The sequence below is a fragment of the Vulpes vulpes genome, chromosome 2 (assembly GCF_048418805.1).
Source record: "Vulpes vulpes isolate BD-2025 chromosome 2, VulVul3, whole genome shotgun sequence".
In the NCBI taxonomy this organism is placed as follows: Eukaryota; Metazoa; Chordata; class Mammalia; order Carnivora; family Canidae; genus Vulpes; species Vulpes vulpes.
The window spans coordinates 31,712,270-31,730,170 of NC_132781.1; the positions used below are offsets into that span (position 1 = coordinate 31,712,270).

The 17,901-nt window shown below is 49.4% G+C and overlaps 1 protein-coding gene across 4 annotated transcripts in view; it reads left to right on the top strand.

The window, feature by feature from the left end:
- Positions 1 to 305: 305 nt before the first annotated feature.
- AKAP1 (A-kinase anchoring protein 1) overlaps positions 306 to 17,901 on the top strand; it is a 37,101-nt gene continuing 19,505 nt past the window's right edge. The window contains exons 1-2 of one of the 4 annotated variants that reach the window (XM_072747542.1): positions 606 to 675; positions 14,090 to 14,159. The gene's annotated coding sequence lies outside the window, so the exon portion shown is untranslated. Of the gene's footprint in view, positions 438 to 545; positions 676 to 14,089; positions 14,160 to 17,901 lie in introns of those variants that run through there. The other 3 variants (XM_072747543.1, XM_072747541.1, XM_072747540.1) reach the window with 3 other exon arrangements.

The window sequence follows — 17,901 nt, forward strand, 5'->3', positions numbered from 1 at the left end:
AATAAATAATCTTAAAAAATAAATAAAAGTTGCATTTGAGCCGTGGCGGGTACTCCTCTATGATGCAGTCATTAATGGAGCAATTATTAACGGCCGCCTGATTAAGCGTTACAAGTCCTGGCAGCTCCGGGGGAGCCCTCGCGGCCCGCCTGCTCTTTTCCGGGGGGCTGCCCGCGACAAGGCGGGCGGACGGTGTGACCCCCGCAGACCGCACCGAGCCCGGCGGGGGGGGGGGCCCGCGCTGGACCTCGCAGGCTCCGCGACGCCCGCGGGCTCCAGCCAGGCCCCTCCCCCCGCCCCGCCGAGATCTCAGGGCCTCTCGCGAGAGCCCGAGCGAGGCCCGGCTGCGGGCGGCGGCCGCGGGATGTCGGCGGAGCGCTCGAGACCGCGCCCTCTCTGGCGCAGCTGGGAGCAGCGCGGGCGGCGCGCACGCGCAGGTGCGCGGGGCGGGGCGGGGGCAGCGGGCGGGGCGGGGCCTTGCGTCGCGCGCGGCGGGCACGTAGCTGCGCGTCCTCAGTACTTAATGTCTCTGTGTTCCTCCGGCCTGGGCAAGCACGTGGGGGAGCGGCCGCGGCGCAGCGGGCTGGGCGGCTGGGCCCGGGGTGGGGGGGGGGCGGCGGCGGCGGCGGCGGCGGCGGGCGAGGACGCTGCATCCCGACTGTCGCCGAGCACCTGGTGAGTTGGGGGCTGCGGGGCGGCCGGCCCGAGCACCAGCTGCCGGGCCCCGGGACGGCGCCGTGGGGCGCAGGGGAGCCCCGGTGCAGGTGTGGCGGGGACGCGCGCTCCGGGTGCCCCGGAGGCCGGAGGCTGCCGACGCCGCGCGCGCCGAGGGGCCCCGGCCCGCCGCCTGCTGTCACGCGCAGGCCCTTCCCCTCGCCCTCCGCCGCTGACAGGTCGCGGGAGCGCGGCTGGGGCCGTGGTCTGCGGCCGCCTGGGCCCGGCTGGCGCGCCCCGGCGGGGGCGGCGGGGGGCGGCCAGGACGCGGCGCCCGGGGCGCCCTGTGCCGCTTAACTTTCCCGGGGCGCGCGCACCCGCCCGGGGGACAGACCCGAGCGCGTCCCACCCAAGGTCGCCCAGCCCCACACGCGTTTACTTTTCAAAGGTCGTGTGTACCCAAGTCTGAGCCGGGAGGGCGGCGGCGGGGCGGGCTGTGGGCAGGGCCAGGAGGCGCCCCGGGGCCCCGGGCACCCCTTTCCTCCTCCCGAAGGGCTAGGGTGGGATTGCTCATTTCAGGGAGCTCACCCAACTTTTGGGCCCCCCGAGCTCGCGCCGGGTCGCCCCCCACCCGGCCCGGCGTGGCGCCCCCGTGCAGGTAGCCTAGCCCCCGGGAGTTGAGTGCGGCAGAGCTGGAAAGGGCTGGGTGTGCGGAACCCGGAGGGTGCGGCTAGGACGCGGTGGTGCTTGGAACTCTGTCTGGGGGCAGGGATCTGTTGCACCGAGTTAGGGTCCTGAGGTCAAAGGCTTGGTGGCCTCCCCAGAGGATTAGCGTTTGCAGCTCCTTCCCGGCTGTCGGGCGAGGTGGAGGCTGTCTTGCCCCGTGTGCCCCTGACTTCATGCCCGGGGGCGCGTGGGTCACGTGTCACACCCGGCGCGCACCCCCGCCTAGGCCGTGGACGGGAGGGGGGGGACTACGCTAGTTTCGGAGTTATTGGGTCAAAAGGTGCCTGGGAAGACTGTGGTCCGAACGCCTCGGGGGCAGGCTTTCATCAGTTACACTGTGCCCTAGGGTGCAGCGCCTCCCTGTCCTCACCCCCCCCCCCCCCCCCCCCCCCCCCCGCCAGGGAGGCTTAGGCAGGGAAAGGCGCTGTTGGTGGTGGGCGGTGCTGAACCGACCTGGACTGCTGGAAGCTCTGGGCATTTCGAGATCTTCCTCTCCTGCAGAGATGCCCAGGTTGGCGGGTGCCTTCCGCCTCTAGGGCCGCCGCTAACAGAAACCCGGTGCTCTCCACTCCAGGTGTGAGGCAGGCCGCTCAAGCCGGGTAGCGGTTCGGGCAGAGCAATTAGGTTAAGCCGGCTATCTTTTCCCTACAGATGTGCAGGTTACTTTGTGTTTAAATGTATCTCCTGCAGGGAAATCTGGGCTGCTGGACCCTGGTAAGGTTGTATCTGTTGGCTTGCTATCCCCCCGCCCCCTCCTTTGTCACCGTTACTGATCAAGGAAGACCATTCACAAAAAGCTGGTAATTCTGGTAACTAGTAACCTTTCTGTGCTCTTGTAAACCGAGTCCTTCCCAAATTGTGTGTGTGTTTTTTTTTTAACTATTCAGAAAGCAAAGCTTGGACTCTTAGTAAGCACCACCCATCCCCTTTGCTCTTAAAGGCACGGAGCATCTTTGAAATGAGTAGAGGGTGGCATGAGCATGATTTGATCATTTATTAGATTTTTTTCTGTTTCTGGCATTCACGTTGTTCATCTGCTGATTATTTAAGACTTTCTGAGGGGCCCCTGGCTGGCTTAGTGGGTAGAGCATGGGAGTTTTGATCTGGGGGTTGTGAGTTCAAGTTCCGTGTTGTATAGAGATTGCTAAAGAATAAATAAAACCAGGAAAAAAAAAACTTTCTGAGCACTGGAAGCACGTGAGGCTGTGTTTGGGGAGCCTTTTGACTTGTATTGAACTTTAACTTCTTTCATCTCTTAACTAGTTTTGTGGGTTCTGGGTAGTAATTCTTGGGTCTATTCTCAGATGAAATGTGGTTCTAGGATAGAAGAGGGCCTTTTGATCCTAAAGATATACAAAGCTCTGAAACTTTTGTGCCTACCTGGATTAAACTGGCTGTGTTGTCATGCACATTGCTAGGTAATGGTCTAAAATTTGCAGAGAACTGATCTCATCTAAGCCCTTGAGTGAGACATCTCCAAGTTGCTGGAGCCTTTTGTATGAATATCTGTTCCTCCTTCCAGCTGTTTCTAGGATGTGCATCATGCTCGGCCACTCCTGGGTGAGCACATAGGTGTCTGTTGTCAAAGTGCTCAGGCGCCAAGTGGATGTGGCTCCAGTATAAGAATGTTGAGCATCAGTATTTTAAAGCAACTTGTTTTATTCATGGGTGTTGGACCCAGGCCTGGCCATAGCCATTGTTTGTGGGTGAAGGCTAGTTTTAGTCTTTACAGTGTTCCCCTCTCATCCTAAAGACAGATTGAGATAATATTTTAGACTGGGCACTGTGCCTGGTTCATGATGGCTGTTCAAGTGTTGCTTTTTTTCTCCTCCTAAAGAATCTCTGAGATTAACGTTAAGTTTCTCTTGAATGACTTGAGTGATTTGGATTTTATTAAAAATACCCCTCCCCCTAACCTCTGACCTGGAAACTTAGTTGGAAGGAAAACAAATTGTTTTCCCCACACTGTGCTACCAGCCTCCTGGCTCTAGCCTATGGCAACATGATTTGGTCGAGTGCACGTTTCAGGATTTTGAGGGATGGGCACCTCATGTGCCTGGCCAGCTGGTGCCTACCAGCCTATTCTCCCCAGGCCACTCCTGTCTAATCTTCTCTGTGAGTCTGGAATGAGAGGACCTCTCTGTGTAGCTTGGTCTGTTGTGCTGTTTTGAGGAGGTCAACAATTTTGTGTATGGTTTAAGACTTTCTGTTTGCCATTCTATTTTCCTCTGCTCTGGGGAGGCAGGGGTCCTCTGGGCCTCTTGTCCCACTGAAATCCTCTCCTACTGTTTGAGTTGCTAATCTGAGTGGGATGTATTTAAATCCTAAACTTGGCTTTCTGAGGCAAGTTCTTTTATCCAAAACCCTTTCTGGTGTAGTGCCTCATGCAGGGTTTCACCTTTATGATCATTTAACATTAAGTACCCATTGTATATGGCACTCCATGGAGCAGCCCTGCTGGCTCTGATACCTGATTTTATACTTGGGCTGTGGAAAACAGGATCCATGACAACGTTTTGAGTGGGACAGAGTCTGGCTGGAGAGGTAGCTGGTGGGAATGTGGGAGCTATAATTTAGAGGATACCTTTTCCTTGACAGTTACTGTCTTGTGCTGGGAGAGTTACAAGCAAACACCTCTCTGATCCTTTAATCCTCACACTTCAACTGTTGAGGAGGGTGATGCTGGAGGTCAATCGAGATTGTTTCAATGGCTAATATAAATACAAATTGAGGGGCAGAGAAACTGACAAGTGTGGCTTTGCACTTAAACTAGATCCTCTGTTGTGAGAAGAACCAAGGAATAGTCAAATCCGTGGGCTTTTCTCCTAATCTTTCTGTTGCTTTCTAAGCAGATTGTTGCAGTGAAGGAGTGTGTGTTACCATGTAGCATTTTGAAGACTGGCTTTCAGTAATAAGTAGCTTTCAGGGTGTCCTTTCCTTTAACTTTCTTTTCCTCCTCCTAAATGGTTCTAAATGGTCTTGATTCTGTCTGAATCCTGGCCATTTGGATATTTCTACAGTTCAGTTTGTTGTTTGCAGCAGTCGATAGTAAACACTCTGTCCCCATCTGGTAATACTGGCTGGCTGCCTTCACTCAGCCTGGTGTTACTGAGACCCATGTATTTAGGAACAAAGCAGAACCCCAGGTGAATTATGAAAAGTAAAAATGCACAGTGCTGAGGGCTCATGAGGCTTGTTTCAACACCGGTTTAGCTGGGTAGAGCCCTGGCTTAAGGGGTAAAGATGGGAGTACAGCTTTCAGGGCTGAAACCTAGCAGTAGTTCTAAACCCTTTTGGGGTCTGTTTCTTCAGCTGGTAAAAAGGAGGGTTGGTCAGCATCAATCAAGAGTATTCAGATTCTGCTCCTTAAAGTGTCTCTGGGCTGCTGCAAGGTGGAATTATCTGCAGGGTTGTATATGGGGAGGGGTGTGTTTGGGCTAGGAAGCATGGCTCTGTGGATAGTGTAAGTCAAAGACTTAAAAAAGTGCCACAGTCCACTGTTTTAAGTGCATCTCCAGTTCTCTTAGCTCTAAGATGCTACTGTGCTAAATATTTTTAAAATTTTTTTATTTATTTAAGTAATCGCTACATTCAACATGGGGCTCGAACTCACGACCCTGGGATCAAGAGTCACATGTTCCTCTGACTAAGCCAATCAGGTGCCCCTTATTTTATTTTATTTTTTATTGTATCTCTATTCTTACCTCCTTAATCTATCCTTAGAGGAGACAGTCTAGAATTGCCTTGTCCTGTAGGGTGGCAACTAGTCATGTGAATCTGTTTCAATTTAAACTTTTAAGCATTAAATACGATTTAAAAATCCATTCCTGGGATGCCTGGGTGGCTCAGTGGTTGACCGTCTCCTTTTGGCTCAGGGCGTGATCCTGGGGTCCCGGGATTGAGTCCCACATCAGGCTTCCTGCATGGAGCCTGCTTCTGCCTCTGCCTGTGTCTCTGCCCCTCTCCCTCTGTGTCTCTCATGAATAAATAAAATCTTTTTAAAAAATCCATTTCTTGGTGACTTTAGTCTCCTTTCAAGTCCTCAGTATCTTCACATCGCCACTACTGGACACTGCAGGCCTGCAACATTTTCACCATCACAGAAGGTTCTAGTTGGATAGCACTGGTCTTAGCTCTGGTCCAACTGTTAAAGCTTAATTGCCTCACCTTGTAACGCATCACATGTTTGGGTTTAGTCCTTTATAGTCCACAAATCCAACAGCTTTGGTGACAAATTATTTATCAGCACTATCCATGGCATGTTAAGAAGCAAATGCTGGTCTGCCAGTTTGGAAGGGAGTGATCAATTATGAAATGGTTCAGAGAGGAGTGTGGTGAAGAGTTGGGAAATGGGAGCACGAAGTAGGAGGACAGATGTTAAGCCCTTGGAAAACTGTTTTGGTTTGAGAAACTAAGGTCCTTGCTGGTTGTCTAAGGGCTGTTCTCATTGTCCTTGGTCTTCAGATGTCAGCAGATTTGCTACTTGGTCCTTCACTCACTCACCTGATGATTTCCTGCACAATCCCACTGTGGGACCAATGCTGAACCAGATTTGCAGACACCTTACAAACAAGCATCCTTTTGATTCTACCCCTCCAGTCCATTGGGGTGTTAGGAGGCCTGTTTTTACAGAAGGCAATGGAGAGAGTTGGGCCACAGTGGGGTTCCAGAAGTGTTGGTGTGGGGTTAGCTATGGGGAGTGAGCTTTATTTCCAGATACCTTTTTAGCTAGTCTTGGGCATGCCTAGTTTGAACCCTGCTAGACTGACCTTTGGCATATAATGTGAGAGCTGCCTTTTTGTGGACCAGCCAGCATAGGCTGCATAACAAGTACCTGTTAAGCATCTACTGTATACCTGGCACCTTAGGAGGGTTTTTTCCAAACACTTGAATGATGTGAGGGTTAGGGGCACCAACCCTTAACCCCTCCACTCCAGCCCATGCAGTAAAAAAAAAATCCACGTATAATTTTTGACTCCTCAGAAACTGAACTATTAATAGCCTACTGCCGAGGAGAAGACTTACTTGAACATAGTAGTCGATGAACACAGATTTTGCATGTTATGTGTATTCTGTACTGTAGTCTTAAAAAGAAGTAAGCTAGAGAGAAAAATGTTAAGAAAATCCTAAGAGAAAACATTTACAGTCACGTACTATATCCCCAAATCCACACACAAGTGGACCCATGCAATTCAAATCCGTGTTCAAGAGTCAACTGTGTTAACTCATTTTATCTTAACCCTATGTGGTAAAGTATTTCTCATTTGCGTGTGAGGGAGCTGAGGCCCTGAGGAAGCTAACGTTACCCCTGTTTGCTGAGCTGCTTTGTACTAAGATGAGGGTTCTCTCTAGCTGCCTGCTTAGAGGCGGTTTCTTACTTAACTGCTCTGTTATCCTTCCATCCTCATCCGGAAGAGGAAACTGGGTTTTTAAAAGATTAAAATGATGTACCCCACAAATAGAGTCAGGCTCTTTGGTGTCTTGAGTCATTTCAGCCTCATTACAGTCCAGGTGAGAGAGGTATTCATAATCCATTTTACAGGATGTTTCCATCGGATGGGAAACCGAAGTTCAGGATCGTACTCTTAACACTCTTGTCTTTCCAAAGTCATGTTTTAGTTCCAGATTATGCAACTGTCCAGTGCTTTGAGCTGCACAAAGAATGACTGACTTAGAGCTTTGGAGGCTAGGCAGCTGGGCCTTAGAGCCTGGAAACTGCTCTGCACACTCTGGTGTAGCTCAGTCACCTGGTTGAAAAGACAACCTCAGGTCCCTCATTCCTTGGCACATAATAATGTGGGCTGTCAGACCTCACATGGAGGTCATGAGACCCATCCCCCAGCCCTCAATCGGCTGTCGCCTGGGAGAAGCCTGCTCTGTCTGTATGGGAGGAGGCCCGGGATCTGTTCAAGCCCAGCCCTCAGCATGCTGCCCTGCCACCCCGCCCCTTCTCCTCTGGCCTTGGCCTGGGACAATGGATCTGAACGCTGGTTCAGTCTTCCATAGACCTCCTTCCTGTCCCTCCAAAGAGAGAGGAGGAGTGACTTGCCTTGGAAGGAGGCCTGCACCCTGATGTGCCTTGTAGCTCTGATGAGAAAAGGCAGTGCTGAGAATAACCTCCTTGCTTTGTCCTTTGACTTTGGTGAGGCCCACCCAGCCAAGCTTGTGCTGTGTCCTATTTTTAGCAGGTGGCATCCTTTAGGAAGGCCAAGTACATGTGGTTTCAGCATACAAGCAGGTCCTGGTGCAGACGCTGCTCCTATCTCTCTGTCAGGGGAGGAAGGAGAATAAAGTCACCCTAGAAGCTTATCATGGGGGGCAGCCTGGGTGGCTCAGCAGTTTAGCGCCGCCTTCAGCCCAGGGCTTGATCCTGGAGACCCGGGATTGAGTCCCGCATCGGGCTCCCTGCATGGAGCCTGCTTCTCCCTCTGCCTGTGTGTCTGTCTCTGTCTCTGTCTCTCTCTCTGTCTCTCACAGAAAAAAAAAAAAATCTTAAAAAAAAAAAAAGAAACTATCATGGGGTATGTGTTGGGGGGGGTGGCGTGCAGTGACTGCCTAAGAGGTCCCTGGGGCTTCCTTTTCTGTTTTGGATCTGTGGCAGAGGCCTGGTCCTGCCTCCTGGGCCAGGCAGGCCTGTGACACAGGCAGCCCAGGAACCCCAAGAGCAGGCTTCCACACAGACACTAAAAACTGTGTAAAACTGGCTCTGTTGGCAGCCTGATTTACTGGCATCCTCTGGCTTAAAAACCAAAACAAAAATGAAAGGTGGCCGAGCCATGCCCCTCACCAGGAATTGCTCCTGGGGAGTCATGGAAGCTGGAGAGATGTGATGAAAGAGTTTGATGAATTCTGCTCCTCACCACTGTCCTGTCTTCTCCCCTCTTTTTCCTCTTCCCCCTTTCCTGTAACTCCAGCCCATCTTATCTTTTTCTGATTAAGAAACCTTCAAGCCATATAAGGCCCTCTGTTGCCTATGGTTTATGTTGGCTGGAGACCGAGGTTGTTTTTGCAAAGTCTGATTCAAAGAAGTAGCGAGGGGTGTGTGTGTGTGTGTGTGTGTGTGTGTGTGTGTGTGTGTTCACACGCACATGCCTCCATTCCCATCTGCTCCCCAGGGCTGGACTGCCTTCTTAGAACAGATTCATCTGAGAGGGTGGGGGGCAGGGGAGGCTAGGTAGGGACCTCCAGTGGCTCCAAGGCTATTGAGTGGTGTGACCCGAGGGCTTCCTGGCAAATGCATTTGCTGAGAACTCCCAAGTAGAAAGTGAGCCCCTATTGGGTTCTTGTAGTGTGTACCCATTGAGCTACCAGCCAGAGAAGCACTCTATTTCTGACATAGATTCTAGAATTTGCTTCTGTTAATAAACTACAGGGGCACCTGGCTGGCTCAGTTGGAAGAGCATGCAACTTGATCTCAAGGTTGAGTTCCAGCTTCATGTTGGGTATAGAGATTACTTAAATAAATAAAATTTTTATTTTATTTAATTTTTAGTTTTTATTTTTTAAAATATTTTATTCATGATTGGTACTCAGAGAGAGGCAGAGACCGAGGCAGGGGAAGAAGCAGGCTCCCTGCAGGGAGCCCGATAATGGGACTCGATCCCGGGACTCCAGGATCATGACCTGAACCAAAGGACCTGGCTCAACCACTGAGCCACCCAGGTGTTCCTAAATAAATAAAATTTTAAAAATAAAATTCAAAACTGCATCACTCAAAAAATTAAAAAAAGAAAAAAGAAACTACAGCCCCTTGGCTCTTTGGGCAAGTCTGTTCTCCTGTGGAGGAAGTTCGGTGAACCTGTCCTGGGTCCTTGACCTTCAGCACAGCTTCAGCTGGGTGATGGTGGGGAGTAGTTTCTCTGGCAGCAGCCCTTCGACCTCATCTTCACCTCCCCTTCTTGCTGTCGCTTGAGTCAGCCAAGTTTGTTCCTGCCTTAGTACTTTGGCACATGTTCTCCCTGCCTGGAACTTTCTCCCCCTCTCCTTTCCCTGTCCTCCCAGATCTTGGCACGGGTGCTCCTCACTGTTCAAGCTCTGCTGCCACCTCTTCAGAGAGGCGTTCCTGACCATTCTGTCTGAAGCTGCCTCTCTTCCAGGCACAGTTTACCCAGCTCTTCTCAACCTGGGTTCTTCATCTAAATTGCAGAACACAGAACATGACTGAGTGATAACTAGGACCCTTCCAGATGCACAGGAATATAGTGAATTCATTGCGTACAAGGGGTGCCTAAGTTCAGTTTTCTGAACGCCTTTGAGGGAGGCTTCAGGTTTATGCCATTGGGTTGCTGTATCTTCAGGGTCGTCTCTGAAATGTGACTCCCTACCCCGCCTGCGGCCTTTGCTTTCTGAGGGCTCTTTCCACCGCCTCCTTCAGCCCCCTCTCCCGTGGAACCTGGCTTACAGTGGGAATTAAAATCTATGTTAAATGACTAGCCTTGAGGGGTCCTGCTGGTTAGACCTCAGTGGGATGGGGAGACCTGGTGCCTTGGCTCGAAAGGGTCTTACCATTAATAAGCCCCTGTTCTTTGTGATTACTACGGTTTTGTCAGCAAGGTGATTGAGGGGCCCTGAATCAGATTTGGCATCAATTATGGGGAAAATAAAGCATTACAAGTTTGTTCGTAGATGAGTTGACATTCACTACATATTATACTGGTTAATAAGAATCCCAAAGCTCTGTGGTGATAGAGCATCTCTTGCTATTTAATAGTTAAGAATGTATTTTTTGTTCTATCAAAGCATTACTGGTAGGAAGATTTAACTTTGACTGTACACGAGGTTTGAAAGAACAGCCCTTTACCCTTAGGTGCTCCCTGACCTGTCCTCTTGTCTAGAGGCAGCTGCCCTCAATTCTAATAGGCTGTCCTCCCTGCCATTTATATCTGTAAGTGGGATGCTTTTCCTTGCTTTCCTTTCTTCCTTTTTTAAAATCTGGTTTGTTTTTCTACTCTGGAAAGTAAGGTCTTGACTCATTCCTACACATTTTTTTCTCCCCTCATCTTGGTATAGAGTTAGCACAACTTCTGTCAAGTTTCTGTTCAGAGTATACATTATGATATAAATATTGCTTATGGGCACAAAGTCCTTGGTTTTCCATATTTCCTTTCTTGTGTCCCCCACCCCCTTCCTTTCCTCTCCTAGTTAATTTCCTGTGTTCAATTTTGTTTTCTGTGTTTTACTTGATCTCCAGCTCTTCACTGCACCTTGGCCACTGCTGTCGGAGTACCTCTTTGGACTTAAATACAGCAGATTCTCAGCTGTTCATGTTGCTTCTGGGAAGCATCCCTGTCCCTGTCCCTGCTTCCCCTTCATCCTGGGAATCCAGTCTTCTTTTCTTTTGTGTTGCTTTGTGGAAGGGTGCCCCATCCTTTCTTGGTTTGCTCCCTTGTCTTGATGGAGCCCATCGTTCAGTAGCTTGCTGAGAAAAAGTGGGGGAGGGTAGCTGACAAGAAGCAAGCTAACTCATGCACAAGGACAAGTCCTTTTGAAGGCATGAATTTGGGGTGTGCCAAAGATGAGAAGGTTGGTGGAAAGTTAGCAAAGACAGTGGGGTGCTCACATCCCTTTCACCATGCCAGCAGAAGATCTGGCTTCACTTTATGAAATAGTTTAAATGAGAGGAGATCTGGATTTGGGCATTAGGTAGTGAGAAAAATGGGTGCGGAATGAAAGTGCATATTGAATGGGATAACTGAAGCCCTCTTAGCTCTCACAGTGCTGGCATTCAGGCTAGTAACCTCTCCTCTTCCATCCCAGGACATTAGAACATTCTAATCTGTGGAAACTGGCAGCCTAATTCCTGTTTGTCCCCCATCCCATCCAGGATACTTGCCTGACTCTTGGACCAAAATTGTCAGTTGGTCAATGGCTAAGGGTGGCCCCAGCAGCCCATTGAGGAAGGTCATTTTTTTTTTTTTCCCCCAAAAAGAAACTGATTGGGACACATGGGTGGCTCAGTGGTTAGGCATCTGCCTTCGGCTCAGGGCGAGATCCTGCAGTTCCAGGATTGAGTCCCACATCGAGCTCCCTGCATGGAGTCTGCTTCTCCCTCTGCTTGTGTCTCTGCCTCTCTCTCTCTGTTTCTGATGAATAAATGAATAAAATCTTAAAAAAAAAAAGAAAGAAACTGTGAGACTTGAAAGTGCCTCGAAAGTACGTTCTGATTCATTTCTGTGTCCTGCTGTGCTTTGTACCCTGTAGGTGTCCATAAGTATTTGTTGGATAGGAATGACATTAGGCCTTTATGTGACTTTTGGGTTGGTCATATTCTACCATCTGCCATTTGGAAAATCAGCATCTCACCTGTTCATCTGCCCACCTGAGGTGATGGTGTGAAGGGCTGCTTGCCTCACACCATCTTTTCTAATTTCTCCTGAAGGCATGTGTCACCTTTATTAGCTTTTTTGGGTAAGCTTTTTGACAGAGCACAACTTCCTATCTTTTGGGCAGTCTTGAGTAGTGTTCTGTGGTCATGGACAGAAACTCTGTGTACCTAGAAACACTTCCCTGGTACCTGCTTTATCACTATCCTCAGAAATTTGTCAGAATTTACTGGTAAAACAATGTGGTTGCCAAGAGCTGGGGATGGATGTGACATGGTTTTTATTAAGGTTTTTGAAAACCTCATTCCTACTCCCTAACTGAAGCAATGGGAAGACCTTTGTAGAAAATGCTGATTCCCACCCCTCACCCCCCCAGCCTTGTTCTTTATAACTTAATGAGACTGGACCTGCCCAGTGTTTGGTCAGCAGAACAAGGGAGACTGGGCATTTCACCTTTGTGTGGGGGTTCTCTTTTTTACCAAGTTTTCCAAACTGGAAGTTTAATTTGTAATTGAATTAGAGGAGAAACAATTCTTAATTTGAGACCATGTCCAGAGATGGGATTTTTTGTTTCTGGTTCTTCTTACCTGGAGCTCCTGGGATTGGACTCTGGGTCTCCATTTTGCCTGGAGAAGACTTCACTGAGCAGGTACTCACACCCTGATGGTACTGGGTTAAGCCCTCAGTCTCTTGGAGAAGAGCCTGGGAAGCGTTCTGTGACTTTTGGACAGCTGATCTACCTAGAACAGGGAGTGGGGATGGGCTGGCCACAGTGCCTCACCTGGCTGCTCTGTGGGGCCATCACAATGAAGGATGTGGGGATAGTTTGGGGAGGACTTCACAGCCCCATTGTGAGCTAATTTGGAATCTTTAGGGTGCCAACATGAGTCACAGCCCACACAGGCCCCCTATGGATGAAGGTAACAACTGTTTGAACATCAGGGCTGGGCTGAGACCAACGTCCCTGAGGCATGGCTCCAGCACTCTGATTCCTGGGCCCCAGCCATGCTGAGGGTGAATTGCCCAGCTTACCACCATCCCCCACCCTCAGTGGCAGCACCAGATACCACCCAACAAGGTAGGCTTTGGCTGTCACAGCATTTATCGAGCTCTTATGTTTGTTTCTGGTCTGCTGGGAAGGCCCTCTAGGACTATACTATCCTTTAGGTAGCCACCAGCATTATGTAGCTATTTCAATTAATATTAAATAAAATATAAATTCAGTTTCTCAGTTTCACTGGTCACATTTCAAGTTAGCCCCCTGTGACTAAGTAGTTGCCAATATTGGACTGTAGTCGCCACTTGGAGATCACCCTGGCCTTTGCCTCTTGTGACCTGCTCTGCTTTGGCTATGTTTCAGTTGCTGCCACTTGTTCCCATTGCCTTGACAGTAAAGGTCAAACTCCTTTTATCTGGCCTCCTACCAGCTCTTCAGCTTCACTCCCAGGACTTGTTCTGGTCTGGGACTTGCTGCTCCCTTCCACCCGCAAAGGCATCTTGGGTTTAGAACCTTAATTTACGTCTTTAACCCACCATTGCAACCTGAGCAAATTCTTGGTGCCTTTGAGGCAGTTGGGTTCTGTTGCCTACTTCTGATATTGGGCTCAGTTTGGTGCAGGTCTGTGTGTGAGAGACACACAGATTATTCAGTACACATTGTGAGCTTCTGGTGGACAGAATCTTTTTCTTGCAGCAACTTAAGCGTATTTATGTGTGAATTATTACGTGAGTGAACATATGTGCGTAACCTCAACCTGATGAGGAGTCAGGTAAAAGCATCCTATGAAACTAAGAGGCCCTTCTGTGGTCTTGCACAGACCTCTGTGGTCTTCCTTCAGTAAACTGGTGGGGCGGGTTGAGGGGATGGGATGGAAAAAGGGAGGGGGGACCTTGACCTGGCCCATAGCCTGCTGTTCTCTGAATGCAGTGGTAGCAAATACTGGGCTTTAGGTCCTGGATCATGTTAGCTGTTCCTGTCCTTTGAAGACCCCCTTCAGGGGGAAAAGCCCCTGAACAACTTGATGTCCTGGGCATTCTAGAGATGGAGTGTCTTGAACACCAGGGGCCAGTCTTTGGTAATGTGAACACATAACCCTGGAATATTGGAAATGTTCAAATTTCAACTTGCCAGGGATGTGGGGTGTGAGGATGGGGTGGTATAGAAAAGTCCATTCAGAATGCTGAGTGGATGTGACTTCACTGACCAGGCCTAAGTCCGCAGTGGACTTGATGGCCACTTGGCTACTAAGTGCTTGTTTTTATGATCAACTTTCCCATCAATTAATTACATGCAGCTTTTTTTTTCCACAATAATTGCAGCCAAATGGGCTTAGTCACTGGGACCAACACTGTTTGTACTGTTCCCAGAAATTTGTTTTCTTGTTTAGCAGAAGGCTCTAGACTGCAGTAACTGGGCTGGTCATCGCTGCTGGGAGTGAGGCCATTACTTCTCCAGAGGTAAGCTTTTCTGAGAAGCTGCAGGTTCCTCTGGGAGAAAGGAAAGGAATCCTTTTAGAACTCAGAGCAGGTAAACCTCAAGGCCTTGTGGGGCCACGGCACGTGCCTGCCTTCAGCTCTGTGTGACCACTGGGCAACCAGCCAGCGTGCATCTATTCCCGGGCAAATGGACCTGCTAAAAATAAGCAGGCAGCTATTTAATTCCAACAGATTCAAAATAGCCATGTCTCCTCCCCCCCAACCCTCAGGCAGGGTGCTGTATCCTTCTCCAAGGCTTTTCTCTGGCTTGCCTGAGTGTCTGGGGCCTCAGGAGGGGGGAGGCTCTGGGGGAGGTGGCTGCCTTCAATTAGCTTGTGAGTGTGAGGCTTTTAGACCTATGGTGTTAAATGCCACTCAGATCTGGAGAAGTTCAGTTTTTTTTTTTTACAGAAAACCAAAAACCAGGGCAAAGAGAGCAATTCAGGAGTCTGTTCCAGAGAAGGAAGGTAGCAGAGAGCCTTATAAGGCTGAAGTGTGCACACCTGCACATGTGGGCCTATGTGTATATGCACAGGTGAAGGCGGCCCTGTCTGTGAATTCAGGAAAGGTTGGTGCCTCTCACAGCCCCTGTCTAGGCCTATCAGACCATGTAAAGTGGGGCACATGGCACCTTATTAATTCACCAGAAGTCTTTTAACTGAGGTGAGATTGCCTGGGTAAGACCCTTGGAAGTGAAGGGCTAAGGAAGTGAGGGACTGCTTGGTCACCTGGCGCTCCCTGAGAGGTGCCTGCAGGCAGCGGGACTCCTTTGTGGGGGGCAGCTGCTGATCATATGGGCTCCTGGCTTTGTTCTTGGTGGAGATGGCTAATATCTCTAATCACAGGCCCCAGGTAGCAAGGAATAAAACAAAGCACGCCTTCCCCTGTCTGGGGATCCTTACACCTCTTTTCTCAGATTGGGGGAGCACTTCACTTGGGCAGTTCTTGTACCTGTAGGTCCTCATAGAGAAAAGCACTTTCCCTGGAGGAGCGGGGATACTGTCTCCTGGCTCCTAAGCTGTAGGCCGAGTGAGAGTGGTGGGCACTGGGGACCTAGGTGCAGCATACAGTATTCTTTTGGTTGGGTGATGTGGCCTCAGGGTACCCATGTTAATAAACACGTCCTAGGGGGCCCTGGTGCCACAAAGCAGGAGACATCTGGCTCAGAAATAGTATAGAAACTTGTTTCCTGAGGTGTGATTAGCTGACTGTAGAGGGCTGTGGATGGTGGGTTTAGGGGCTTGGAGCCTGAGTCTCTGGTGAACAGGTGGGACGGGGAGAGGGGGAGGATTTTTAGGTGGGAGAGTGGTAGAGGTGTCCTGGCAAACTGCAGAGCAGTGCTGTGTCCCCAGTGATGGGTCCTGTGTTCAGTGTGAACTAGGTCTGAGAAATGGATGAGGTGGAGGCCCGGGGGGCAGTGACACAGGGGGCCAGGGTCCGGGTGATGTGTGGATCAGCTAGGACCAAAACCAGGCTGGGAGTGTGGGCCTCTGACTTATAGGCAATTCTTGGACTCTCCAGAGGTGAAGGGGAGGGTGGACTGCTGGACCCTTAGGATCATCTTCTAGTACCAGAGGCGTGGAGGCCGCTCCCAGCTATTTTGAGAGGCAGCTGGTATCTTGGGTAGCAACTCCCTCCTTTCACACACACACACACACACACACACACACGCGCACGCACACACACACACACCTCAATTTGAGGTTGGTCTTGGGCCCCTTGTGTGTAAAACAGGGAGACTGCCCTCTATGGGTTCTTAATGAAGTTCTAGGATTCTTTTTTTTTTTTTTTTTTTTTAATTTATCTACGATAGTCACACACAGAGAGAGAGAGAGAGGGGCAGAGACACAGGCAGAGGGAGAAGCAGGCTCCATGCACCGGGAGCCCGACGTGGGATTCGATCCCGGGTCTCCAGGATCGCGCCCCGGGCCAAAGGCAGGCGCCAAACCGCTGCGCCACCCAGGGATCCCAGTTCTAGGATTCTTTATCTTCCTCTCTACCCCATTCCATGTAATCTTGTTCCTGAGATCAGAGAATTGGTAGGAGATTGTGGGAATCCTAGCTATAAACCCTGCTGAAATGAGATTGGGTAGTTAGTGAGGAATCAGAATCTAAAGTGACTGGCAAGAGGAGAACCTGGTTCAGACCTGAGCCACACTGTTGTATGTCACCTGTTGGGGGGCACTGTTCTGACAGTAGGCCTTGTCACAGGCATACTGCCTTATCCTGAGAGCACCCTTCCCCCACAGCCTCTATTCCTTGTCAGATTTTATTTTTATTTCTATGTGGAAGACATTGAATATACAGCAAGTACCACTTCTTCAGGTGGTGTACACATTGTTCTAGAACTGTGATTCTCTGACATGAGTGTACATTGGAATCACTTGAATTAGGGGTACTTGGCTGGCTCAGTGGAGCGTGCAACTCTTAGTCTTGGGGTTGTGAGGTTGAGCCCAGTGTGTTGGGTATACAGATTCCTTAAAAATAGAAAAATCTTTTTTTTTTTTAAAGACTTTTTTAAAAAAAATTTTTATTTATTTTTTATTTTATGATAGTCACAGAGAGAGAGAGAGAGAGAGAGAGAGAGAGGCAGAGACACAGGCAGAGGGAGAAGCAGCCTCCATGCACCAGGAGCCCGACGTGGGATTCGATCCCGGGTCTCCAGGATCACGCCCTGGGCCAAAGGCAGGCGCCAAACCGCTGCGCCACCCAGGGATCCCAAAAATAGAAAAATCTTAAACAACTGCCCCCCCCCCCCAAAAAAAAACCCAAAGCAAACCAAAAAAACCTGGTACCTTGGTCTCACTCTGAGAGATTCTGATTTAATTGATTAGGGTGCCACCTTGGCCTTGGGATTTTAAATGCTTCTCAAATGATGCTAATGTGCCACTAAGTTGGAGAACTGCTGACAGAGGTTTAAAAAATCTCTTTCCCCCAAAGGAAGAGATTTTTATCTTTTATTAGCAGATAAAAAAAAAAAAACTATTGGAACTAATAAATGAGGTCAGTAAGGTTGTAGGATACAGAATCAATGTGCAAAACTGTTCCCTGTCTTACAACCGAAAGGCTTGGTGTGTATCCTTCCCAGTTTTTCAGTAGGATTATGCGGATATAGACATTCCGCATATGGTGGTCTACAGTTTTTATTTTCAGTGTCGTGGCAGTCTTTCCACATCTGTACATGAGATCAGTTTCCTTCCTGATCACTGGTATGTCCATGGATCCTGCAATATATTTAACAGTGATTCCCCAGAATTTTGTTTCAAATGATGCCCCAGTAAGCCTTTATATAGACCTTTGCCTTTGCAGAGTTACTCTCATTTGTTCTTTTTTTTTTTTTTTAAAGAGAAGATTGCAGGTATGGAGTTTTTAGGTCATAGGTTATAGCAATATGAACTTCCCCTTTCCTTGGCCCATATGATGATGCCTCATTTCCTCAGACACGTAGGTGTGTTCCAGACTTAATGTGGAGTAGAACCCGAGTTCCAGTCCTATGCTGTATGACCTTGAGCTTTCTTTCTTTCTTTTTTTTAAGTTTTTATTTATTTATTTAAGTAATCTCTACACCCAACGAGGGGCTCAAACTCACAATCCCAAGATCAAGAGTCGCTCGTGCCACTGACTGAGCCAACCAGGTGCCCTGACCTTGAGCTTTTTAATTTTTTTTAAATATTAAGCATGCTCCACACCCAGCATGGAGCACACCTTGGGGCTTGAGCTCAGG